At 43.8% G+C, this 27,844-nt stretch overlaps 1 long non-coding RNA gene across 1 annotated transcript in view; it reads right to left on the bottom strand.

The window, feature by feature from the left end:
- The window catches only part of LOC135367076 (uncharacterized), a 146,385-nt gene extending 139,778 nt beyond the window's left edge, over positions 1-6,607 (bottom strand). The window contains exon 1 of the long non-coding RNA XR_010414350.1: positions 6,486-6,607. This is a non-coding gene — a long non-coding RNA (uncharacterized LOC135367076). The remainder of the gene's footprint in view (positions 1-6,485) is intronic.
- Positions 6,608-27,844: the final 21,237 nt, after the last annotated feature.

Genomic DNA, 27,844 nt, shown 5'->3' with positions numbered 1-27,844 from the left:
GCAACACAGACACTAGGAAAAACACGGGGAGGCCAACCAGAAACGGTCAGAAGCCATGGTTGATGAGGAGGTAGCGGACGCGATAGCCGACAGGAAAAGGCTATGCAAAATATGGCGACGAACAGCAAAGAAAAATGCAGACAGCCAAGTGGAAAAACAAGCCTACGAAGACCAACAGAGTCGAACTAAGCAACTAACAGCCACAAAAGTACGACAATACCACGCCAACATAGAGGAGGATATAATGACAGCAGGGAGAAAAAATGGGAAGAAATTCTGGAAATACATAGAGAATATGACACACCAGGAGGAGCAGGCAATAACAAAGATTGAAATTTATAACCCTGAGAGGCGAGAAATGCTCAGATCAAGAAGCGAGATCGAAAAATTCATGACTAACTTCTATGAGCAGCAGCAGAAAGATCTCCTGAGAAGAACAAGCCTGAGCAACCAAGGAGGTGACCAACAGCCACCCGGCCCACCCCAAACGAGACAGGTCGAGATACTCTACCCAATAACAGATGTGGAACTAACGAGACATATAAAGAAACTAGCAAAGGGAAAGGCAACTGGCCCAGACGGGATCCCAAACGAATTTCTGAAGGCCTTAGAGCCACAATCGAAGGAAGTCCTGCGAGAAGTATTTAACACCATCCTATAGAGACGCAAGTAATTCCCGAAGAATGGAAGCGCAGCACAGTCAAACTCCTATACAAAGGGCAAGGCAAGCCTAAAGACGAACTAAACTCATATCGCCCAATCACTCTACAAAGCAACATAGCCAAACTATTCTCAGCAATCATCAGTGACAGAATAGCGAGAACATATGACGGCGCACTAAACGAAAGCCAAAATGGGTTCAGGAAAGACAGACGAGGAAGCGACAATTTATTTATAATCACCCAACTCATCGAACTGACGCTAAAGACAGGAGAGGACATGTACCTAGCTTTCCTAGACTTGGAGAAGGCATATGAGGCGGTTCCACACCGCACCATTATGTGCGACACTACAAAAAATGGGCCTACCCACGGAGGTGCTCAAACTGGTGCGAAACATGTACACGGACTGCACCACCACATACCACCTAGAAGACTTCAAATCGAAGGAAATCAACCAACGGATCGGTCTGAAACAAGGATGCCCACTCTCGCCCACCCTGTTCAACTTGTTCCTGAACGAGCTACTGGAAAAGTTAGAAGCCAGCAACAAAGGAATAGAGATAACAACAGTGGACACAAGAGGCAACCAAGAGACAACAAGCATCCCTGTCATCGCTTTCGCGGATGACGTCCTGCTCCTTGCAAAATCGCCGAATGACCTCCAGGACCTGCTGAATATATGCACAGAAGAAGCGACATTGAAAGGGATGAAATTTAGTAGGGAAAAAACAAAATGGATGAAGATCGGGAAGGGCAACACCAACAACACAAGCGAACCGACCTTCACAATACAAAATTTCGAGACCACTAAAACTGACCAGTACAAATACCTCGGCGTACTCCTCGAAAACAACACAGACTACCTGGAAAGCCAAAAAAAGAATTTGATCACCGCTACAAACAAAAAGAAAGGCCACACATGGCACTTGGCCCGGCACTCCTACAATCAGTGGCGTAGCCAGACCTCCAAGGTAGGGGGGGCTCGATACGAAAACTCGCCCCCCCCCCCCCCCGCTGATCCTGTGTCGACAACACACACATACTTGTGCACACTGCAAACTGAGGATTAAAAAAAAGGAACGAAAATAGTTGATTTAGACGTTCACAGTACGATTGCATGTATAGGCTGTCATGACCAATGAGGTGGTGTCACGAGATTGGAAGTATTTTGAAAAGCTCATACTTTGAAAACCATTCAAGAGTGCTTCTTAGATAGACGCCATGAACTGCAAGAACTTTCGCGATCGTCACACTGGTCCCCCCCCCCTCACACACATATATATTATGTTCTCGGATTTGCACGATTTGTGTGGGTAGGTCCGTGGCAGGTAGGGGGGGCTCGAGCCCCCCCTAGCCCCCCCCCCCCCCCGTGGCTACGCCACTGCCTACAATACATACGTCGTAGGGAGAATTCTTTGGAAAACCGTAGCAGTTCCACAGGCAACATACGCAAGCAAGGCCCTATGCTACGACTCTGCAACTATGGCAGCATTGGAACGCCAACAGAGAGAAATAGGGAAGTGGATGTTGGGCGGAAACCTGGCCACAGCGAATGCAGCAATAGACGGAGAGATCGGCTGGTCTACTTTCGAGTACCGAGAGGCAAGGTCCAAAACACGATATCTGGGAAGTCTTATTCATCTGCCTCCAAACAGAATAGCAAAGAAAATATTCCACCATATTCGATACAAAGGCGTGAAAACGGAATGGACAAAACGAATGGGACGTATCGACTCCAAATACAGTAAGGGAACAAGCCGACACAAAGCAAAAACCGCGACAGAATGGAACAAGACGATACACAAGGAAATGAGCCAAATCGAAAAGGACTACTGGAGACAACGAACAAGCAAAAAACAGAGCATGAAATTATTCCTTCAACACAAGGAAGAACCATCGCCCTCAGCCTACCACAACGGCGACCACCAAAGCGGTCTGATATTTCAAGCAAGGACTGGCGCCCTCCTGACACGTAAACGGCTGGCAGAGCTGTTCGGACCCCAGAACGACCAAAAATGCATCCTATGCGGCGAGGAACAAGAAGATCTAGAGCACGTCATGTTTCGATGCACAGCTACCAGAAACACCCGCCCAGAGTGCGAAGACGTCGCCACCGCACTTGGACTCAACACTCCCACAAACAGAACGGACGAGAGCGACATCGGCAACATCATCGAAGGAACGAAGCGCCACCTCACCAACTGGGAGAAACCACTGATCTCTATGGGCGTTTATGTTTATTCGCTCGGAGCAGAGCCCGAGCTGAGCGGAAGTGCGTCACCGAACCGGAAATCGATCGGTCAGGTGTAAAGCGAGGAGAAAATTAAATTCCATACACGACCGAGCGAAAACGGCTTTGCGCTTGCGCAGTATCTATTGCTGTGTCGTCTGCTTCCGTTGGTGTTCGTCGTAGGGCACCGTTTATGCCTTCGTGGCTTGAAGGTTTCGCTTCTGTCAGTTTTTCTGATTTTGTGTTCCTTCTTTTTTCTTTTTGTACATCATTTCATGTTTCATTCCATGTTGCACGTAGTGTGTGGAAGACGACGACGACCGATTTGCTTGCCGTTCACGCGGGGCCACTCGCGCGTTCGTCCATCACGACGCTGGCTGCAAACTCTGCATCAAAGCCTGTACATAAAGTTTCTCGACATCTGTCAGAGAGTTTTGCATTTTCAAGCACTAATTCCACAACTGGTTCGTGTGGTACGGCGGTCTAGATTGTCTGGATGAAAGCCATCTCAAAATTTCAAAATAACCGCCATCTTCTAGCTCAGGAATTGTGGGAAGGATCTGCGAGCTCGCCCTCCAAGCTCCGAGCGAAGCGAGCTGCCTCGGAGGTGACTCTGAGCGAATATCCAAACACAAAGCGGGCGGATCTGAGCCAATTCTCATACGCTCTCGAGCCAGATCTGTGACGACATATCCGCTCCGAGCGCCTCCGGGCGATTAAACATAAACGCCCTATGTATAAAGGCTGGATCGCGCATGGGAGAGGGGCTCGTGGGGGAGAGGCGTGCATTCGGGCCGCCATGTTGGGAGGCCCTAAAACGCAGTGTGCGCCCATAGAAAACAATGGGAGGCAACGGAGATTGTGAGTATTTATTGCGCTGCAGGCGTTGATCGTTGTTTGTCATCACACAATTTTGTAAGGTGCCAGTATACTGATGTATCCTAACAGTGTTTCACAGGTGTCCTGTCGTTCGATTCTTAATTACGTTATGTTTTGCATTCCGAAACTAGACCGTCACGGCAGTGCAGCGCTGGTGATTGTACTACAGTACGTTTCCCAGCCAATATTTCAATAAGAAACGATGTGAGGTTAACAACAACCATGTATGTAATATCCCGTGCTGCGTTGTGGACAAAAATTGTTCCATAAAGAACGGTCCGGGATGATATATATACTCGCATGGCAGAAAGAGATCGTACTGTAGAATCACAGCCGTTGTCTTAGTCGTGTATGGGTTTAGTATGATTTATATCAAGCATCATGGCAGAAACAGTCTTTTAGTAAACGACAGCGGTGCTTTGCCTCGCAAATATGGACACACCGAAGCAGCCCTAAATACTTCACGCCATTAGATCACGCTCGTTAGGACAAGTTAATCAGGTAGTGATGTAAGCTTAATCAATTAAGTTACTTAGAAAGTGGTAACACCTCCTTGAGACACAGGACTTATCTCTTTTTTAAGTACAGCCCTTCTATGTTTGTTTGCTTCTTCCTTTATTTGCTCGGATTATTTGCAGGCGCGGTTGTGCCAAACTGAATGTCCTTCTCCAGCACTCACATGCTTTTGTTGAATACAACTGCAGCGTGAGAAAAGCTGCTTGGGGACGGGGTCCTGCTATCCAGTGCTGACTTTGTCATGCTTGTTATGTGGAGCATGTTCCAAAAAATGCAGCTCCATGTATGGTCTTCAAATTGCAACAGGACTATTTGGAGGTTGAAACAGTTGTGATTTTGTCATTTTGGCCCTCGTGTACCCAGTCTGTGAAACGCAAACAAAAAAGTCTAACACGATATGCTTTTGTAATGAAGATCACTGATGATGAGTAAAGAGAATATACGAGTTCAAGTTTATTCAATATTTTGTATCATTCATTATATTATTCAACATTTTATGTCAAGTTTATACAACATCAAATTTATTCAACTTCAAGATTTATTTCTTGCACTTATGCGTTTCAGGATACAATGAACGTGCAGGAAGGTCGCAAAAGGCTACATTTATTGTTTTGTGACATTGCTACAATGGCAATATATATTTTAGGAATGACAATGGTCAGGTACGCTCTCTAAATTTGTAGCACTCAATTTTAGGTTGGAATGAGCAATGAATAGCAACTTCCCCACTGATACTTTCTCATATATGCTAAATTTTAAATTTGATGTGATCGAATATGTGATAATATAATAATAATAATATATAAGAATATAATACGTGATAAATGAATGTGATCAACAGTAGATGTAAACAACATGAGTAGCCAGAGAAGTGCATTCTCAATAAATAGTTGTCTTCTTATAGCGTATATGTGCATGCCTATTAACTGAAACAATTATCACAGTTCCCTGACAAGTTTTAATTTCTGAGAGTGTACTGTAGAAGCTGCTTAGATCTACAACAGTTCATACAAGGTATTATATACTGTGAATGCCTTTAAAAATCCCATGTGACACATATCCCTTTACTTTTTGGAGATGCTGTGGTAGTAAAAGTTTGCGGGCATTACGCAGGTTCTGCACCCATTTCTTGAGTATGTCGAGGCAGCTGTGAAGTAACCTGCATTGATGATGATTATTCCAACTTTTATGGTGCATCGACAAGAAAGGAAATAATACATCAGAACATTGGTTTGGGTGCAACCAGTTAAAAATGAATATGTTGTTTAATAAATGCATTGGACAAATGTTAAAACATCAGTTTAAAACATGGTTTACAATCCCTGTATCTTCTAATAATTAAAAAGATTAAAAACTATTCTAAAAAGAATATGGGGAACTCTTCTAAAAAGAATTATAATCTCTAATTATTATATTGCTGGGTGAAGGAGCCTAAAGTGTAAGGTGTGTTTCTGATGTGAACATGTAAGAAAATATGCAAAACTGAGAGAGGCTAACCACAGTGCGTGCACTGAGGTTGTTCCTTCCTGTAAAGTAGAAACCAGTGGATGAGGAACGTGATACTTACCTGTACACCCAGCCGTATCACACTGCACAGATTATTCACTGGGCAGCCCTCATGACGAAACCTGTATTGAGAGACCACTTTTACCTTAAAACTGCTACAAATAGCACGACATGCTACAAATTATTACTATCGTAACAAGCTGACGATACAGCTCAGACACAAAGGCGTTATTCAAATCGCGCCACACCACCCTTACGTAGGATTCTTTGTCACAAATCAAACCAAGGCACAAAACAATACCAATACATGAAAAAATGTGATAGTCGTGGTCTTATTATGACGTAATACCGAGCTTGTGCGCGAAGGTAATTCAAAGAAATGGATGTGGCACTTGCTTCCGCAGAGAACACCACCGTGTACCATGCTAGCAATGCATGCAAAAAAGCGCTCGAGTGTTCACACATATATCGATGACAACACTACCTGTGTAGTGTAACATGTCCTTTCAAGCATATTATGCACTCAAACTGTATTTGCCGCCGGGTAAAATGCAAGTGTGCTCGATTGAACGTCGGAAGAGCGATCAAGCAACCTGCATCGAGTGCTCGTTTTGGGCAAAAAAACACTTTATAATGGTCAAATAAATGTACAGAATGGACGCCTACTTATTCCTTGATGAAGAGTGACTCACCTGTATAAGTTTAGGCCCTGTAACCTTGCCAGTACGGTTGGTACGACCGTAATTGCAAGAAGTTGCCATGATCGCTGCGGCGGCTGTTGTGGGCACCGTAAGATGGCGGCCGGTTTCTTCACGCTCGCGCTCCCTATCCGCGATCCAGCCTTTTGAAAAAGAACTACGGCGGCGATTTAAAGCGCAGGAAAAAAGCACGGTGGAAGACGGGAAACGAAGATAATATCCAGATATTTGCTACAAAGTTTGAAGAAGCCCTTACGGCAAGAGAAGAACAACCAGATTACGAGACCTTCCTTCAAGAAATGGAAAAGCCAGCGATTTCTTTTGTCGGCAAGTCAAGGGGTAGCATACGAAAGAGCAAGCGGAAGCCATGGTGCGACAAAGAAGTTACAGATGCAATAAGAGAGAGAAAAAGGTTGTGCCGTAAATGGAGAGAAGCAATAAAGAAAAAAGCGGACGACCAAGATGAAAAACGTGCGTATCAAAACCAACAGGCAGAAACCAAACGGCTGATAGGAAAAAAAATAGAGCAGTACTACAAAACGGTAGAATAAAACATATGCTCAGCGGGAAGACGAAGCGGCCAAAATTTTTGGAAATACGTGAAGAACATCGACAACCGTAACGAAGCGCCGAACGTGGAAGTCAAATTACACGACCGCCAAAGCGGGAAACTACTTCGAACCAAAAACGAGCTTGAGCAATATATGACTGACTTCTTCAAGGAACAACAAGAAGCTATCCACAAGAGGACGAGCCCACACGAAACAGGGGAACAGCCCCCAAATTACAACGATGACCGCGTGGAACCCATAGAGGAGCAGGAATTTGAAAGACACGTCAAGAAACTAATGAAAGGAAAAGCGACTGGTCCAGACGGAATCCCGAACGAATTCCTTAAAGCTCTCGGGCCGCATACCAAAACAGTCCTGAGAAAAATATTCAACAACATACTACAAACAAAGGAAATCCCCGAAAGTTGGAAGAAAAGCGTCGTCAGACTAATCCACAAGGGCCACGGGAAATCAATGGATGACCTAAACTCATACCGGCCAATCACATTGCAAAACAATACAGCAAAGCTCTTCGCCAGCATCATCAACGATCGCCTGAATAAAGCATACGAGCACTCCCTAAGTGAAGCCCAGAATGGCTTCCGCCGAAACAGGCGAGGAAGTGATAATTTATTCATCATCACTCAACTTATGGAACTCACGCAGAAGACAGGAAACGATTTATACCTAGCGTTCCTGGATCTTGAAAAAGCCTACGATGCCGTACCACACGGAACACTTTGGCAGAAACTACGGCACACTGGACTCCAAGAAGGAATGGTACAATTGATACGAAATTTGTATTCGGACTGCTACTGCACATACCAATTAGAAGAATATCAGTCAGGCGAAGTTAAGCAGATCGTAGGCCTAAAACAGGGATGCCCAATGTCACCGACGCTGTTTAACGTATTCCTTAACGAACTACTGCAAGAATTAGAATTGAGCGGCAAAGGAGTCGCAATACATACGATACGAAAGGCCTACAAACGACAACGCACCTCCCCGCCCTCGCTTTTGCCGACGATATCGTGCCCCTAGCGAGGACGTCACAAGATCTACAACACCTGTTGAACCTATGCACAAAGACGGCAGAGCTTAACGGAATGAAATTTAGCAAGGAGAAAACACAATGGATGAAGATAGGAAGGAACAGCGCCAGCAGCGAGACTTTTTCCCTTCAAAATTTCGTGATCACCCACACAAATGAATACAAATATCTAGGTGTACTCCTGCAAAACCAGCCAGACTACTTGGAAAAATACGAAAAATCAATTATTGCTAATACGAACAGGAAGAAAGGTCATATATGGCATCTTGCTCGACACTCCTATAACCCATACTCAGTTGGGAAACTCCTATGGAAAACTGTAGCTGTACCGGCTGCAACATATGCGAATGAAGCCCTCTGCTACAGCACAACTACCATAAAGGCGCTTGAACGGCAGCAAAGAGAAATTGGAAAGTGGATCCTCAGAGGAAACATGGCCACCGCCAACACAGCCATTGAGGGAGAGATAGGGTGGTCTAGATTCGAGTACCGAGATGCGCGGTCAAAGACACGTTACCTAGGAAGACTCATCCATCTACCAGAAGGCAGGTATGCGAGACGACTCTTTGAACACGTAAGATACACTGGCATCAGAACAGAATGGGTGAAACGCATTGGCCGAATAGACTCCAAATATAGCAGAGGCACCCGCCGTCAGACAACGAAAAACTCAATTGAATGGAATCGGTGCATAAACAAAGAGATGAAGAAAATTGAAAATGAAGACTGGAACCAGCGCACTACAAAGAAACAAAGCCTAGCTCTCTACAACAGCTACAAAAGTACACCGGCCCCGTTCAACGCCTACAGAGGAGACCGCCAAAGCGGCTTATTATTCCAGACCAGGACGGGCGCACCCCTGACAAGGCAAAGATTGGCCCAGCTATTCCGCCACAACGAGACAACGTGCATCCTGTGCGGCGAGGAAGAAGAAGACATCGGACATGTCTTATTTAGATGTCCAGCCACAATGGCCACCAGACCTGAGGGAGCAGACATCGCAACAGCGCTTGGCTTAACGACTCCACCAGACGACGGCAGTGCCAGTGACATCGTGGAGACCACAAGGCGACACCTGACGAACTGGGACAGACTAACAGCGAGTGCTCTTCGCGCAAAACAACACAACGGACCAACTTAGCGACTCTAAACCATTTGTATTTTTTTTTCTTCCTTTTATTTTAGTGCCGGTGGATCCTGACAGGGAAACTGCCCCGACTCAAAGGGGACAAGGCACAACCTAAACCTAAACCTAAACCTTTTACAATCGAGATCAGTGGGAGAAACAGACAAGAAGCCTCCTGCGTCAATCCCATCGACGACCACCATACCAAAACTGACCAGTGCCCTATTTTATTGTTGCTTTATTATTTTTTAGTGCCAGTGGATCCATTGAGGAGACCTGCCCCGATTTAAAGGGGAAAGGCACAACCTGAACCTGAACCTGAACATACGCGGCCGCTCCCTAGCAGACGACACTCAGTCTACGCTGGCTAAGTTGGTGTGGTGGTGTGGCATTATCGTTTATCATCTGCTTTACGGATAGAAAAAGTCAAAAGGATCGACAAATTCCTTAAAAGAAAGTTGCTGAAACACGTGTACAATGTGCAGCACGATGTACATATGCAGAACGCATGTATGTCGCGAATGACGCTGTTTGTTAGAGTGTTTAGTGTGCTTCTCTGGTGCATTGGGGGTGCCAAAGTATAAATATCATTCTGAGAAAAATTTTAACAAGAACAAGGCAAAGATTAATTCTCAGGGTGCTTATCGAATTCAATGGGGACTTAACAAAACGTTCGCCGTTATTAATTGAAGATAGTTGAACAATAATAACACGACATCTAAATGAAACGCATACTGATTTATGATTCAACACCCAAATAGTCGCTCTTTCCTGGAGTAAAACTCGAACTCGAAGTTGTTGTTGTCCGTTCTTCTCGTCCCGAGTGGCGGGGGACGGATGAGCGATGACGATGCGCACGAAGTGTTCAAATCTTTCTCCGCCGCTCCAAGTTCGATGAAGGGATGGTTCGGAATCTGCTCGGTAGGCACTGATTAAAGTCCGACTCAGATGACGGTGATACGGGCTTTATTCACTGGAGACTATGGTACATAGGTATATTTACAAGATTTACACACTGGACTGGATGTTACATGTTCCGAAGTCCGGCTCCCAGTCCTCTCTCCGTCGCTGCGGCCGCTTAAAAGGGTGACAGATAGGGCCACAACCCCCGCTGAAGGCTTCCAATCGGGCGGCCTGGGTTCAAAGGGTTACAACTCGTGGTTGGCCCAGTTTAAATACTTGTCCAGACCAGAACCGCCCGATTGCACACTCTCTCCACGCAATTTACGACCAACGTTTCGAGGTGTCAACCCGTGCACGACCTAACTTCGGTCAGTGCATGCCTCCGGCGCCAGAACCCAGATTTATGGCCGTCGCGACGGATCGAGTTGCCTGGAGGACCCCAGCTCCCCTGCACCTGCAGCGATGCCATTCCCTTTCCCCACTGACATTACCAGTCAGGTCAACCCTCGTCGCAAATGAGCAAACATCCCCCAACAACACCAGACGTGGGCGGATGATGCCAGATGTTACAATTTGGACAAATATAACACACTTCTCTCATACAAATTCTCATAATGGTCATGCAAACACAACTCAATCCTTTACACCTGGGACCTCTGATTATGTTCTCCGCGTGCGGAATGTTCAGGACTCTATATATACCATGAACACAGAATAAACAGCTATTGGGCAACGAAGTACCGATGATTTCGAAGCGTTTTCGGGCACAGTCATGCAGCTTGAGCAAACTTCTCGACTATTTAAATTTGGAATCAGCTATTAGTATATATATATATATATATATATATATATACATATACAATATAACCCCTGTATATGTGCACAAGCTTTGGTTCCGTACGCATATTTAACAAAAAGTTATAGACAACAAAAAGTTATATATATATGGGGTTTCTGGTGACGGTGACCCAATGAAATAATTGCTTAAAACAAGTGAGCTGGTGAATGTAATTCATGACTGTAAGACCCGGAGACTAGGGACGACGAAAACAGACACATACAGATGTGTCCAAACTCTGTCTGTGTGTGTCTGTTTTCGTCGTCCCTAGACTCGGGATGCTACTGTCACACAGCGACAATTATCCGAGGCATCGGCTGCACAGTAGACTTTTAGTATAAAAAGCAGAAAAATGCAAAGCAAATACAAGAAAACAAAATGTATATATGGTCAAAGTTTTTGTGTTCTATTTCATTAGAACAGATGCCGATATTTGTCTACTGCAATAATTATACTTGGATATTACACAGCCGCAATACAAGTCTATGACTGAAAATGGTAAACGACGGCAGTAGTGAGGAATAATTATTTCAGGGCTTCATGTTTGAAGAATTAGCTTGCCCTTGAGTACAACAAAAATACCGCCGCCTGCATATCGCCAGGAGCCGGAATAGCGCTGCCAGTCGGGGACATTTGTTGGGCGGGCAAGAGCTACCTTCTTGCTGCTATGGCACCGTACGACCATAGCTGGGCGAACTCACTCATGAGGGCCCTCATGAGTGCCCCTCTCCCTCACCTCACGCCTTTGAGGTGAAGGTGAGTGAGGGCAAGCCAGCGACCAGGTCATCCGTGAGTACACTCATGAGGTTCTTACCCTCAGGAAGTCTGCTGTGAGTGCACTCATGAGGTCTGAGGGGCGCCAGGTCTGTGTGAGTGAAGTCACTGGTGAGGCCTGAGGGGTGTGAGGTCAGTATGAGTGCATTCAGAAATGAGGTCAAATGAAGCTTACCAGACGTGGGCAAATTATGAAGGCACTAGTGATATGGTTCCAGCGACCCAGCTACCGGCAGGGAAGGGCTGGTGTGCACGTTTTTAGCAATTTCGTCTAAGTCGAAGTTGAGAACACAGCAAAGCGTCCTGAGCTGACTGTTTACTTGGTGATATGGTTCAAGCGACCCTGCTACCGGCAGGGTGCACTTTAAAGGGCTGGTGTGCCCGTTCTTAGCAATTTCGTCTAAGTCGCGTTGGGAACACTGCAAAGCGCCCTGAGCTGACTGTTTACTTGGTGATATGGTTCCAGCGACCCAACTACCGGCAGGGTGCACTTTAAAGGGCTGGTGTGCCGGTTTTTAGCAATTTCGTCTACGTCGCGCTGGGAACACAACAAAGCCTCCTGAGCTGACTGATTACTTCGTGATATGGTTCCAGCTACCCAACTACTGGCAGGGTGCACTTCGAAGGGATGGTGTGCCCGTTTTTAGCAAAGTGCACCCACTTTAAAGTGAACCCTGCCGGTAGTTGGGTCGCTGGAACCATATCACCAAGTAAACAGTCAGATCAGGACGCTTTGTTCCCAGCGCGACGTAGACGAAATTGCTAAAAACGAGCACACCAGCCCCGTAAAGTGCACCCTGCCGGTAGTTGGGTCACTGGAACCATATCACAAAGTAATCAGTCAGCTCAGGACGCTTTGCTGTGTTCCCAGCGCGACGTAGACGAAATTGCTAAATACGTGCACACCATCCCTTTAAAGTGCACACAACCTGTAGTTGTGTCGCTGGAACCATGTTGTCAATGCCTTCATAATTTGCGCACGTCTAGTATGCGTCAGTTGACCCCATTTCTGAATGCCCTCATACTGACCTCACACCCCTCAGGCCTCACGGCCTCACCAGTGACTTCACTCACACAGACCTGGCACTTCTCAAACCTCATGAGTGCACTCACAGGAGGTCTCATGAGGGGCACAACCTCGTGAGTGCCCTCACGGGAGACCTTAAGACACGTAAGACCCTAATGGGTGAGGCGTTTGCGAGTGCCGTGGGGGTGAGGGCGAGTGAGGGCATGTGCCCGTGAGAGCCGTGAGGGTGAGGGCGAGTGAGGGCATGTGCCCATGAGGGCCGTGAGGGTGAGAGCGAGTGAGGGCATGTGCTTCTGAGGGCGGTGAGGGTGAGGGCGAGTGAGGTTTCACCAAAATGCCCACCTATGCGTACGACAATTTTTAATAGAGTTCGATTCAAGTCGAGTAGAGCTCGATTTCGGAACAAAAAAAAAACCCGGCGAAATCTTTGACTCGTCCTACCCGTTGCTATCTGTTATGCATACAAGGCGTGAGCGGCCGCGTGTTGTAGCATTCCGACGGTAGGGGTCAGAGTGGCGCTCCAGTCACCCTCCTCAAACTTTAGCGCAACAGCCAAGATGAAAAACACCCCGCCAACTGTCACAAAAAGTAGCCCAATTTGGCGGTTTTAGCCCAATCTGTCAACCCTGCTTGGGAGAGTGTGAGGAGGAAATAGTCCCGCAGGTGCTTGTGCTGCCAAAAGTACAGGGGCCTAATGACACATTCGCTCTCCTGATTTGTTGAAATCGGGAGGCATATGTTTTTCTTGTTTTCATTTGTCAATGAAGAATGAAATCTACACGCCATTCAATATGTGACCTAAAACCGATATCATTCACTGCACTTGTTCGCTTATGATAATGTTCGCTGGATGCTAGTATTTTTCTACTGTTGGTCACAGACACGGATTGAGTAGTTGTCCCCTGCATCTTTTTTTGTGTTGACGTTTATGAACAATAAAAGCGGTACATCCTGTTATTCATTGTTTCAAATGCCCTTACGACTCCGCTTCTACTGAAGATGCAGTTCATCGGCGTTGAAAGTATGAGCGAGAACAACTGCAAAATCTTTGCCTAACCACCGGAAAATAGCGTTCATGTTGAGTTGAAAAATTTGTTTGCTAAGAAATTTTGCCCAGGAATATTAATCGAGTAAAAATCATATGTAGGGACAGGTTTAAAGACTCAGCAGCGAAGACGAGGAAAGCAACACAGAGACAGACAGACAGACAGAGGGTGGGGTACGTTTATTAGAAAGAGAAAAAGAGGAAAGGTTATGTAAGGCACTGTCCGACAAACGGGGAACGTCAGCCTTTCAACTTTTATCACTTGATTAAAGGTTGATTATGATTAAAGGCTGGAATTTCTATGTTCCCTGGCTGTCTTTGTGTTACTTTTGTCGTCTTCGCCGTTGTCATGGGCGGTCCCGCTCGTCAGGGATCTACCCCAAGAACACATTGACATCCTTGGGATAGCCTAAGCGCACCATTCACGGACGGGGTGACGTCTTCACGAGGGTCAAATCTGAACCTCAAATAGTCCTCAATGTGTCACTTTGGCGCTATACCGCGTCCCCACACTATACTCAGAATGTTCACTGGCCATCCTGAATGACAATTTTCGGACAGTGTGATGGCATTTCCGGGACAAACTCTAGATTTCTTTCACTGTACCGTATTTGTTTTTGTCGGAGACCACTACATTCTGTTTCACTGATTAGTGTCCATTTGTCTTTCCCCAATGGACAATGAGCAGGGCTCAATAAAAAGCAAGAGGAGAAATATAAAAAATCAACAAGAAAACCTTGCCAGGCACACCTAGTGACAAAGTCCGAGAAATTCACTTCGGAAGGTACCGCACCTCCTTTCCGAAAAGAAAACAGATACTAATTATTACTTGTTACGCGACCTTCTGTGAATCCGATAGTCTTGCTAGCCTCCAACTCAACACAAACGGTGAGCTGTCAGAGTTTAATTCAATTACAGAAACAAACAATAATGAAGCGGGGAATTGCTTGAAGTATCAACTCTCCCTTACAGCGAAATCCATGTTTCTTACTGCTGTTGGTTTGAGGCATACGAGTATGGCATTCGAAAGTCAGAAACAGTGCGTCAGAATCGCGCGTTTGCCTTTTCCGCGATAAATGCTCCATGTCATGGACAGTCACCCTTTTTGGTGGAGAAATGTTTTCTTTCTTTTTCTTTTTTCTGAAACATCTCATTCAACCCCTAGGATTGGCCCGAAAATGAAAACAAATGTGTCACTCAATATTTGGGGAGTCTTAGCAGGTAAACTGAAAATAAAGTAATATTCCCGTCCGTCTAGCATCCCCTAGGGGCGGGCACAGGACGTACCTGAATGACTCTTCACGGACAATCCTCGAGTGTCATCCTCAGGACGCTCTGGGGACAGACATCGAAGGACGAGGACACGATGACACTGTGGGGACATCCTGAGGACCGTGTGTGTTCTTGGGGTAGTCATCGGCTGAGGTCAGTGACAACAGTTTTCTAGCACTAATTAACACAAGATAAACTGCACACGTACAGAGCCCGGGCTCTGTACTCCTGCAGACCGTTCATGAAGCTTGGGCCGAATATTTTATTTTATTTATTTATTATTATTATCTTTTTTATGTTTTTTTGCTCTGGAGCCTCGCCGTCCGCATAAGGCCAACCACTTCGGCACCCTTACCCTATATGAGGTGAATGCAAGCCGCCACAACACAAATCTAAAGCGATGACACTTGTTAAAACGAACTTGTCGGCCTCAAAGCCAACAAACTTCACGTCGCTTCACGCTTCACGTTGCGTCGAAAGGAATGCCGCCGTTCTGTGTGTTTCAGGCGAATTTCTTGCTTTTAGCACAAAAACCGAATAATTGTTAAGCGTTTAATTTGCGCCTGGAGCAGTTTCACACTCCCCTTATGTTGAATATGCAAAGAAACCAGTGGCCTTGTTGCACAGTAGGCGAAGCTTTCCTCGTGCAGAAATACACGAGTTTCCCGCGCCATCCCGCTTGAGGAGCAACAACAACAACAACACGAGTTTGATGCACTGATCTCGATTGTAAAAGGCTGGATCGCGGAGGGAGCGCGAGCGTGAAGAAACCGGCCGCCATCTTACGGTGCCCACAACAGCCGCCGCAGCGATCATGGCAACTTCTTGCAATTACGGTCGTACCAACCGTACTGGCAAGGTTACAGGGCCTAAACTTATACAGGTGAGTCACTCTTCATCAAGGAATAAATAGGCGTCCAATCTGTACATTTATTTGACCATTATGAAGTGTTTTTTTGCCCAAAACGAGCACTGGATGCAGGTTGCTTGATCGCTCTTCCGACGTTCAATCGAGCACACTTGCATTTTACCCGGCGGCAAATACAGTTTGAGTGCATAATATGCTTGAAAGAACATGTTACACTACACAGGTAGTGTTGTCATCAATATATGTGCGAGCACTCGAGCGCTTTTTTGCATGCATTGCTAGCATGGTATACGGTGTTCTCTGCGGAAGCAAGTGCCACATTCATTTCTTTGAATTACCTTGGCGCACAAGTTCGGTATTACGTCATAATAAGACCACGATTGTCACATTTTTTCATGTATTGGTATTATTTTGTGCCTTGGTTTGATTTGTGACAAAGAATCCTACGTAACGGTGGTGTGGCGCGACTTGAATAACGCCTTTGTGTCTGAGCTGTATCGTCAGCTTGTTACGATAGTAATAATTTGTACCGTGTCGTGCTATTTGTAGCAGTTTTAAGGCAAAAGTGGTCTCTCAATACAGGTTTCGTCATGAGGGCTGCCAAGTGAATAATCTGTGCAGTGTGATACGGCTGGGTGTACAGGTAAGTATCACGTTCCTCATCCACTGGTTTCTACTTTACAGGAAGGAACAACCTCAGTGCACGCACTGTGGTTAGCCTCTCTCAGTTTTGCATATTTTCTTACATGTTCACATCAGAAACACACCTTAAACTTTAGGCTCGTTCACCCAGCAATATAATAATTAGAGATTATAATTCTTTTTAGAAGAGTTCCCCATATTCTCTTTAGAGTAGTTTTTAATCTTTTTAATTATTAGAAGATACAGGGATTGTAAACCATGTTTTAAACTGATGTTTTAACATTTGTCCAATGCATTTATTAAACAACATATTCATTTTTAACTGGTTGCACCCAAACCAATGTTCTGATGTATTATTTCCTTTGTTGTCGATGCACCATAAAAGTTGGAGTAATCATCATCAATGCAGGTTACTTCACAGCTGCCTCGACATACTCAAGAAATGGGTGCAGAACCTGCATAATGCCCGCAAACTTTGACTACCACAGCACCTCCAGAAAGTAAAGGGATATGTGTCACACGGGATTTTTAAAGGCATTCACAGTATATAATACCTTGTATGAACTGTTGTAGATCTAAGCAGCCTCTACAGTACACTCTCAGAAATTAAAACTTGTCAGGGAACTGTGATAATTGTTTCAGTTAATAGGCATGCACATATACGCTATAAGAAGACAATTATTTATTGAGAATGCACTTCTCAGGCTACTCATGTTGTTTACATCTACTGTTGATCACATTCATTTATCACATATTATATTCTTATATATTATTATTATATTATCACATATTCGATCACATTAAATTTAAAATTTAGCATATATGAGAAAATATCAGTGGGGAAGTTGCTATTCATTGCTCATTCCAACCTAAAATTGAGTGCTACAAATTTAGAGAGCGTACCTGACCATTGTCATTCCTAAAATATATATTGCCATTGTAGCAAGTTCACAAAACAATAAATGTAGCCTTTTGCGTCCTCCCTGCACGTTCATTGTATCCTGAAACGCATAAGTGCAAGAAATAAATCTTGAACTTGAATAAACTTGATGTTGTATAAACTTGACATAAAATGTTGAATAATATAATGAATGATATAAAATATTGAATAAACTTGAACTCGTATATTCTCTTTACTCATCATCTGTGATCTTCATTACAAGCATATCGTGTTAGACTTTTTTGTTTGCGTTTCACAGACTGGGTACACGAGGGCCAAAATGACAAAATCACAACTGTTTCAACCTCCAAATAGTCCTGTTGCAATTTGAAGACCATACGTGGAGCTGCATTGTTTGGAACACGCTCCACATAACAAGCATGACAAAGTCAGCACTGGATAGCAGGACCCCGTCCCCAAGCAGCTTTTCTCACGCTGCAGTTGTATTCAACAAAAGCATGTGTGTGCTGGAGAAGGACATGCAGTTTGGCACAACCGCGCCTGCAAATAATCAGAACAAATGAAGAAGCAAACAAACATAGAAGGGCTGTACTTGAAAAAGAGATAAGTCCTGTGTCTCAAGGAGGTGTTACCACTTTCGAAGTAGTAACTTAATTGATTAAGCTTACATCACTAGCTGATTAACTGTCCTAACGAGTGTGATCTAATTGCGTGAAGTAATTATTTGGGCTGCTTCGGTGTGTCCATATTTGCGAGGCAAAGCACCGCTGTCGTTTACTAAAAGACTCTTTCTAAGGCGATGCTTGATATAAATCATACTAAACGCATACACGGCTAAAACAACGGCTGTGATTCTACAGAACGATCTCTTTCTGCCATGCGAGTATATCTTTTCCCGGACCGTTCTTTATGGAACAATTTTTGTCCAGAACGCAGTACGGGATATTATATACAAGGTTGTTGTTAACCTCAAGTCGTCTCTTATTGAAATATTGGCTGGGAAACGTGCTGTAGTACAATACCCAGCGCTGCACTGCAGTGATGGTCTAGTTTCGGAATGCAAAACATAACGTAATTACGAATCGAACAGCAGGACACCTGTGAAACACTGTTAGGATACATCAGTATACTGGTACCTTACAAAATTGTGTGATGACAAACAACGATCAATGCTAGCAGCGCAATAAATACTCACAATCTCTGTTGCCTCCCATTGTTTTCTATGGGCACACACAGCACTTTAGGGCACTCCAACATGGCGGCCCGAAGGCACGCCTCTCCCCCACGAGCCCCTCTCCCATGCGCTATCCAGCCTTTATACATAGAGATCAGTGGTTTGATGCGGCCGTCGCCGTCGTCTGCTACTTTTGGAACGTTGTAGGGGCGCGCGAGTCGTCGTTTCCCCCCTTTCCCGTTCCAAAGTGAGAGAAGCCGGAGCCGCAGGGCAGGGCTGCAATCACTCACCGCAGTATCCATCCAACCATCCGTTTCCACTGTGCATGTCGGTAAGTAAACGAAGTTCGGCACAAACTTTAAAGCTTCTAATAAGTAGCTTCAAGAGAAAAGCAAAGTATCTGCAAGTGCTACTTAGTAGCGGCCGTTGCTCTTCACTTTGAGAGATTAAACATGTGAGATAAACAAGAGATAAACTGAAGTTCTGAGGCTGGAACAACATAGAAGGGACAGATTGGGACAGCTCAATTGGTAGAGCCCTGGACCGGCAATCCAGAAGATGTGGGTTCGTTCCCTACAGCTGACTAACCTTTTCAGTGACTTTCATCTTTCATCGTAAAAATGTGTTTCTGTGTCAGTGGAGGAGCACTATATTTCGATGACATCCTTTGTTCTGTGCTATTTTAGTGATTGTCCAGGAAAAATCTATCGGAGAAGCACCCAGAACAGAACCTCGAGACACAAGACAGACACCCTGTACGCAACAGTAAGTCTTGTCGTATGACATAAGGCAACTATTGTCAAGTTATCGTCCGGTCTCATTAACAGCTACAACTTGTAAAGTATTTGAGCATATTCCATGCAGTCATTTGTCCATTTCTTGGAAGACAACTCTGTGCTCTCGCAGTGTCAGCATCAGTGGCCTAGCCACGAGGGGGCTAGGGAGGGCCCGACCCCCACCTATCCTGCTGGAAACAGTCTCACTGAATATCCTCTGAAAATCTCATTGAACCTAGTACACACCATGTACACAAATCTCATTCAGTGACCAGGAAAATTCTCATTCCCAATAGATGATTTGGGACAAAAATAATATTGAAAATGGTGCAATATTCAATGAGTCTCAATGAGAAATCACAGTAAGTGTGAATGAGATGCAATGAGAAGTTGTGGTTGAAAGATCATTAAATATCCCCCTCACGTCTCATTGAACCGATGAGCCACAGTGGCAGATTTCTCATTGGAGCAGGCCTCCATTTCTATTTGCCAGTGAGTTTTTTGTGCTATATTCACATTAGATGTGCGCAGCTTTCCAATGACTATAAATGATTTCCTGCAACAATGAATTAGACTCAATGTGACTTCAACTTTATTTGCTTTATTTGATCAAGGCATTACATATGGTATGGTATACATTACAGCACATATATCCCAGCTTGGGTGTCATAATCTGATTTGCCGTGTACCTTTACAGATGCGCACTAGAAATAGTGACTATGGTGAATTATTTAGTGATAGATACAATTGCATAGCGAAGTTCCGCGACAGATATTTCAACGCACACTTTCGACGCCGAATAGATCCCGTTCTGTTATTTTGCCTTTGCGAGAAGTCCCCTAATTAAAAAGCTAATGAACTTTAGGTATTTCGTGATCATATAGTTGCATGATTTTCTTCGAGCGAATGTTCGCCTGGCCATATAACTCAACTGAGAAATGGCATCCATTTTGCTCTACTAGTTTTTAATAAAAATGTTGTAGCGAATAAAAAGGAACACCCTGTATGTTTGCAAGAAACAAACAATAATCATCATTAGCAGAAGAATGATGACGCCACGAAGCTCTTTTTCGAAACCACCAAAGAACTTCAGAGAATATAGCTCTTGAAAGCCCTCAGAATGGAAAGGTTGCTTACTTTTCTAAGTTCACCCATGTATATAGGGTATCCTTACTGAAAACTTACATCAGATCTCGTTGAAGCAACTGATTCAAGAAAGCTGTTGCACGAGGAAGCTGAAAAGGTTGAAATATGCCGAGAAAATTATGAAGTGACAATGAGCAATAAATTGGAAGATTTATTGTAAGAATGTGAGACAGTTTGGCTGCAAATGAAGACACTATCTATGCGAACTCGTTTAAAAGAAAGAAAGGTGCATGAAAAAGGAAGCTAAAACAATGAAAACGTCACTCTGCTTCATTAATTTCTGATCCAAAGTTGATCCACACTAACAGGTATGAAAACAGATATACTACAAATATCCAGTGTACATACAGCAACAGCGACAACACTATAAGGAGATAACGTGTGATACAATTTGAATATTTGAAGCAGGCAAAATCTGATACATGCATATGAGAAATCACGAACGTCACTTATCCAGTAGCACCTTCTCATCTAATTGTTCAACAAAGTAAGTCCGTCTAGTGCAAGCGGGATGATGGCACATCGTGAAGGCACTTCAGAGAACTATGGATAAATATCGGGTCACTAGAACACCTCTTGGTTCGCTTGAGAGTTGAGGATCAAGCGTCCGAAACATGCTGCTTACCTTTGTGCTAACAGAGCTCGTGCACGGGTTCAGGAACAAAATGTGTGACGGAGGCCCTCACTACACAAATGCAAAGACGAACAGATTTTTTTACAGTCGGCGGAGCTGAAGGGCAGGAAGCACAATCTAATTTACCAGACTGCATCTTAGATCCTACACGCCAACAGACGTTTCCAAGTTCAAAACATATTCTGATTTGATGCAGATGGCGCTCGGTCGCATACGACGACGAGAGCATTATGGTTGTAGTTTCGTTTCGACAGACTGGCAAAGCTGAAGCGTCGCAGGGTAAAGCTGTCGCAGTGCACAATCAGTTTTTTGTAACCTAGTCAGGAACGCGGAGTTGTGTGCATAACTTTGCACACGTTTCGGTCTTTATTTATTTTATTATCGTATTTATTGATGAATTACTAGAATTATTATTCTTATTTCGTTTATTTTATTATTTCATCAATATGTTTTATTGTATTTGAGCATAATTTAATATGTACACATTGTGCAATTAATTTCGACAGTTATTTTCCTTTTTCCTTTTTTTTTCGCTTTATATAAGCCCAGCTTATCTTCACAGCCAGGAATCTAACACTATCTGGCATAGTCGCTGGAACATCCCACAAGGATCCCACAAGGATGCATCCCATTTCCAGCTCGAATCCAGCATTGAACTATTCTTGTTTTCGAATGGCAGTTGGATGGTTTCACAATGTAAATTCAACCTGCACTGACCCAGCATAGAAACTGCCTCGGCAGTCTTTTTTTTTCTTTTCTAGGCTCATTCTTATGTTTGCGTGCGAAATAGAGCTCCTCTATTGCAAGTCGTCAGTGTCCTTCAGTTTTCATTGTTTGACTCACATTGCAAAAAAAAAAGTGTTTTCAGTTTTGGACCTACCGGTGCCCTATTTCAGTGGCCGCTTTAATTATGCTGAACCGTTTCAGAACTATTTGCTGCAACAGGATTTGAAAGTTTTTCATCTGCACGGGCACTTGGGAAAGGTGTAGGGCTCGAGACCGTTAACATATTAAAAAAATGCAAGGACAGTATCGCCTTCATCATCCACTGCTTACGAGCGAATGGTCGCCAAAGGGGTCGTGTACAATGCCACTACATATCATATTAAATGTCAGAGGACAAACAATAAGATAGTTTGTCTGGACGGCGGGTCATATGCCGAGATTAGGATTGCCGAGAGAGGGATGTATTAAGGTACACAAGAAAAATAACCCCGGCAGGCCTATAATGTCAGGAATAAACACACCCACCGAAAACATTTCTCTCCTTTTAGACCATTGTATCAAACACGTTCCTCCGCTTCTGCCCTCTTACGTAAAAGACACCAATGACTTTCTCCTCAAAGTCGATTCGATTAATAAGCAGAACAGCGATTTGAGCAACGTCATCTTGGCTACTATGGATGTTACATCCCTTTATACAAACATACCACACGATGAGGGTCTCGATGCGGTGAAAGTTTCTCTTGAATCTTTCCCGTCTGAAGTTCTCCAGACATCAGCTGTCCTCTCGCTCCTTGAGCTTGTGCTCATGTACAACAACTTTATATTTAACGAAAAACATTTTGTCCAAATTCAAGGTGCAGCAATGGGGTCACGCGTGTCTCCCAACTATGCGAATCTTTTTATGGGGCAATTCGAAGAAAAAACATTAGCATCCTTCCCGATCAAACCTTTAGTCTTCTTAAGGTACATTGACGACATTTTCATCGTGTGGTCGGGTGATGAACCATCCCTAATTGCGTTTTTCGAGCATTTTAACTCCGTACATCAGGCCATCAAGTTCACGTGTAATCTTTCCCACGCATCATTGAATTTTCTAGACGTGACTGTCTCTATACAGTCTGGTAAGCTGGTCACGAATCTATACAAGAAACCCACTGACAAACGCCAGTACCTTCATTTTAACAGCTACCATCCTAATACTCAGAAAAGGAACATCCCCTTTGGTCAATTCACACGTCTAAAACGCATATGCTCTAACCCAGAAGATTTTGAGGCATGCGCTGAAGAAATGTCCAACGATTTTAGAAAACGAAACTACCCTCCCAACCTTATAAGCAATGCTCTCTCCGCGTGCAAATCTCTAGATCGGGATAAATTACTTTCACATGAACCGCGGCAGCAACAAAACCCTTTATCCTTCGTTACCGCCTATAACAAAGCACTGAGTGGCGCAAGGTCCATCTTCACCCGCCATCTCAACATACTTCACAGCGACGAAAAACTTAAAATAATTTTTCCTGCTCCCCCCAATATCACATTCCGTCGATCACGTAACATTCGTAACTTACTAGTTTCATCCCGTCTATCCCGACCAAATCCTGGGTGTTCCCCTTGTGGTAACAAACGCTGCCAAACATGTCATTTCATTAGCCCATGTACATTTACATGTACATTTATCTCGAGCGCCTCAAACTCTTTTATTTTCGAAATCCGACAGGGATTGCACTGCAACTCTTTTAACGTATGTTACCTCATTATGTGCACTAAATGTTGTATTCAATATATTGGAGAAACCTCGAACACCATGAGGGAAAGGTTTTACGGCCATAAATCAGATATTGTTAATAACCATCCTACACCAGTTTCTACACATTTTAACCTTCCTGGACACGCTTTAGGTACAGACCTCAAAATCGTTATCCTTGAATCGGGTTATAACAGTGACATGAAGCGCAAAAATCGCGAATCCTTTTTAATTGCAAAATTCCAGTCTCTGAAGCCTCATGGTTTGAACATCCACGCAGGCCCACTACAATTATTGAACCCGTAAATATAATTTTTCAAATAAAAAAAGATAATGATAAACACACACACACACAACTCTCCAATTTCCACATTTTCTTCGTTTGTCTCTCTCCTGAGACCACCTCCGTCTTCACTTTCTCACGGTTCACTGGTCACCTTTGTACTCCGCACCTGTGTCCTCATTCCGTCGCCATAACGCCCCCTTTTTATCCTTAATTCCTCGAACGTCTCCAACAAGTGTTCTCGTTTCCTGTGTATAAGCCCTTGGGCTCGCGTTATGTTTCGCTTCTGATACCCCTGCTTTTGTATTTATGTTCTTTTGATTTTTATCTGTGTTTGCATCCTTTCCATCAACCTGTTACCCTCTCATGCCAGAACTCCCCCTTCAACTGTATATATGTGCCTGTACCATGTTTATATTTTTGTAACCTGAAGAAGTGCAGACTCGTGCACGAAAGTCTTGTTTACCATGTGTAAATAAATAAGTTGTTCCTACCGTTTAATATCACTCTTTGATTTACCCATCCTATGGGTAAGTTGAGGACATCAAAAAATTAATGCCGGGTTTAAATTTCGTCTTTTGTTTGGGCCAGCCGAAACAGTCAGCCACGAGTAGTGCACATGGAAACACAGGGCAGTGACACAGCATCATAACGGTGAGGTCATATTTTATTAGCCGAGGAGCAGAAATGAGCAAATTGGAAGTCAATGCTCGTGAAAGTTACAGATGGGACAAAAAAAGGCCCCTCTTACCTTGACCACATCTGCAAAACAGCGTTTCACGTGTTTTTAAAAAGCCACGTGCAGAACGTCAACACGTTACTTCAAAGCCCAGACCACAGCTGTGCTCATCATGGTGTCACAGACGAGAAAAAAATATTGCTAAGAAAATGCCACGTGAAAAACCCAAACTGTCCTCACTTGCCCCCGTCTTCAAGTAGCCCCACTTTACCCTAATTCCTGGGGTTACGTCGCGAGACAACTGTGCCAACATACGTCTGCGAGAATGTGTTTTGTGTGTTGAACCTGAATATGCCAAAGTTACACTCACAACTAAGAAACAAACAACTCAACGATGTCCTTAAGATTGCAACTGCACAATCACTTTCACACGATGTTGATGCAATAAGTAAAAAAAAAAGCAGTTTCCCCTCCATACACAGCAAATAAAAACGATTGATGACCCTCTGATTGAGCAGCTCTAAATAACCTCAATACATGCGTTTTATGTTGCATTAAGTTCTGTGTTTTGCGATCTATATCAGAGAGAGGCTACGGCAAAGCTGCGGTATGCGGCCCGTGGACATGTATGAGTTCGGCACCCCTCCTCTAAACAAAGCCATTAATTGGCGGGCATCTGGATCTAGTCAAGCTGGTTCCAGTTACGAACCGTACGAGGGAATTATAAGGACACAAACAGCTATTACAATCAAACGTAGACATCATGCGGAAAGAAGACAGGAGGGAACTGCAGAGCCGGTTGTCTGTGCAGTAGTTCTGCCCTGCATACGTTCCATCCAAACCGACTTGCTCGCATCGGTGCTCTCAGAGCTATTACAGGTTAATGTAAGAACAACAGTCTTCGTGAAGTTTAAGCCTGATTGCTGTGTGAACGGATTTTATAGTGAAAGGTGTGCAACAGAGACATTACCAGGAACACGCTGAGCTGCATCCCTGCCATCGCTGTTGCTGGCATCCAAACAGGTTGTTAGCATCCAAACAGGTTGTTAGCATTCATCTGTTGATTTGAGAGTTTCGTTTGTGAATGTAGTTTGTGGACTTTCGACTCAGCTGGCACTTAAGGTTGCTGTTCATAATCTAATGCAGTATGTACTATTACACAGCTAAAGCAACATTCTGAAGTACATAAACAAGTAGAACATTTTTACTCCCTAAATTGCTTTAGCAATTTAAACCTTGACACATCAAAAAGAACATTAACGCAATCATGATATCCTTACATTTGCATAATCGAAAAAGTTTTAAGTGAAATTTTCAGTCTTGAGCTACATGCATACCATACCTGCATTCATATGTAATGGTTAGGAAGCTCTAAAATTTGGGTTTATTATTCTGGCTAAATCACTCGAAATTATCCTTCACATTATTTTGAAATCGAGTGGACAGAAAAATTTCTTCATCTTCTGTATACAAATACATAAAAAATAATAACTTGGCCTGTCAGGAATATCGACATCGCATCTATCTGCATATTTTTAGATTTCATTTGTATGCGTGAATGTGTTACACTTGTGTCCAGTTATCTGCACTGGACATTCTAAAGATCAAGACACCTAAGTCAAGGTTGCCTGGCTATCTTGTTGCCATTTGCATACAGGGTGTTTCACCTAACATGTACCTGCACACCAAAATTGTATTAAAATATTTACTCATCTGAACATTATAGGGTCAACCCTAATTATCTCTGAGGAGATTTTGCCATTACTTCTGACCACTTCTATCAAGTTTACGTTGCGAAAAATTGCGTTTTTGTCTTTCCTTTTCGTTGTATCGGATTTTGCTTCGGGTCATTTGTGTGCCTCAAAACGACTTTTATTTTTTCAATTCTTTTCCAGCTATTACCAAACTAGTAGGAAATGTAATTTGCAACACAATGAGGTAGGTCTGACATGTGCTTTCTGTTTCTGTAAGAAAGATAAAGAAAAGTGTGAAAAAGAAAAGAAAAGAGTTCAGTTTCTCACAAACTGAATTAGCTAAAAGTGCTCAGAAGTAATGGCAAAACATTCAGATGAGGTAAATTTTTTAAATAACATTTTATCACAATAGATTAAACACCCCGTATATCAAATAGTATCAAAATCAAGTCTAAATAAAAGTAGCATTTTTTTTACATGGCTTATTATAATTATAACTGGTAGTTCACATTGTGGGACAACAGTGACCATGGGCAATGCCTCAGTCTGTGGATTAATTTTGCCCACCGGGGGTTTCTGAACACACTGCATACCCCCTGGCGTCCTCGGCCGGGTTCAAACCCGCAACCTTTGGATCATTAAGCAAACACGCTACCAACTGAGGCACCAGGTGTGAGTAGGGAGCATACAGACAAAAGGTCTAGGAAGAAGAGATTTTTAGTTGTGAAGCTACTAGGCTAAGATACTAGGCTTTCTTTTCAATTATTAGTACCACATGGGTGGATTGTGTTGAATGTGCCTGGCAGAAATGTCTCCTTATAGTATTTGTCACGTGTAGACCCCAGTTTGGTTTCTGGTATGCATAGTAATTAAATCTTACATGGTCAAACATATGGGATGTTTGAATGTTCAGAAGCTGCTTTGGGACTTTGTTGAGACTTTGTTGAGACTTTGTTGGGACTCTTGTTCCTTTGTTATCCCATTCCAGCAGTGTACTGCATCGGGCAATCCCAGCATTCAGTGCAGTAAATATCATGTAGCACCAAGTGCACATGAGGGCATGTTTAACGGTACAGGTGCACCTAAAAAATTGTGCTCCTGATGCAGTTGGTGTGTTCTACATGTCTGCATGTTTTGCAGCGTGGGAGGTCGCATGGGCATATTTCAGTGTTTTAGGGCCGCTTTGGTAACTTAACGGTTTATGGGTATATCCTCAAAGTTTCTTCCTTGCATACATGTATGCGACCGTTGCAAACACTTTTCGGAGGGTCGTTAGTTTTAAGAAGGTGCTCATGTTGTTGCGAGATAACTTTGATGCTTTGCAGGCAATCAGGATTTTTAGTAATGAATTCACAATACAGAGTGCAGAGAAAGACACACACAACACAGAAGCAGACAGATGCAAGCACTCAAAGCGTTCTCTGCACTCTATTATCAATACATCTCACCAATGTGCCGCCACCATTCCATTACTTCTAGTAATGAAGTTGATTTGAGGT

This window comes from Ornithodoros turicata, chromosome 1 (assembly GCF_037126465.1).
Source record: "Ornithodoros turicata isolate Travis chromosome 1, ASM3712646v1, whole genome shotgun sequence".
NCBI classification, from domain to species: Eukaryota; Metazoa; Arthropoda; class Arachnida; order Ixodida; family Argasidae; genus Ornithodoros; species Ornithodoros turicata.
Note: the sequence above shows the minus strand (reverse complement) of the source record. Positions and strands in the feature narration are given on the sequence as shown.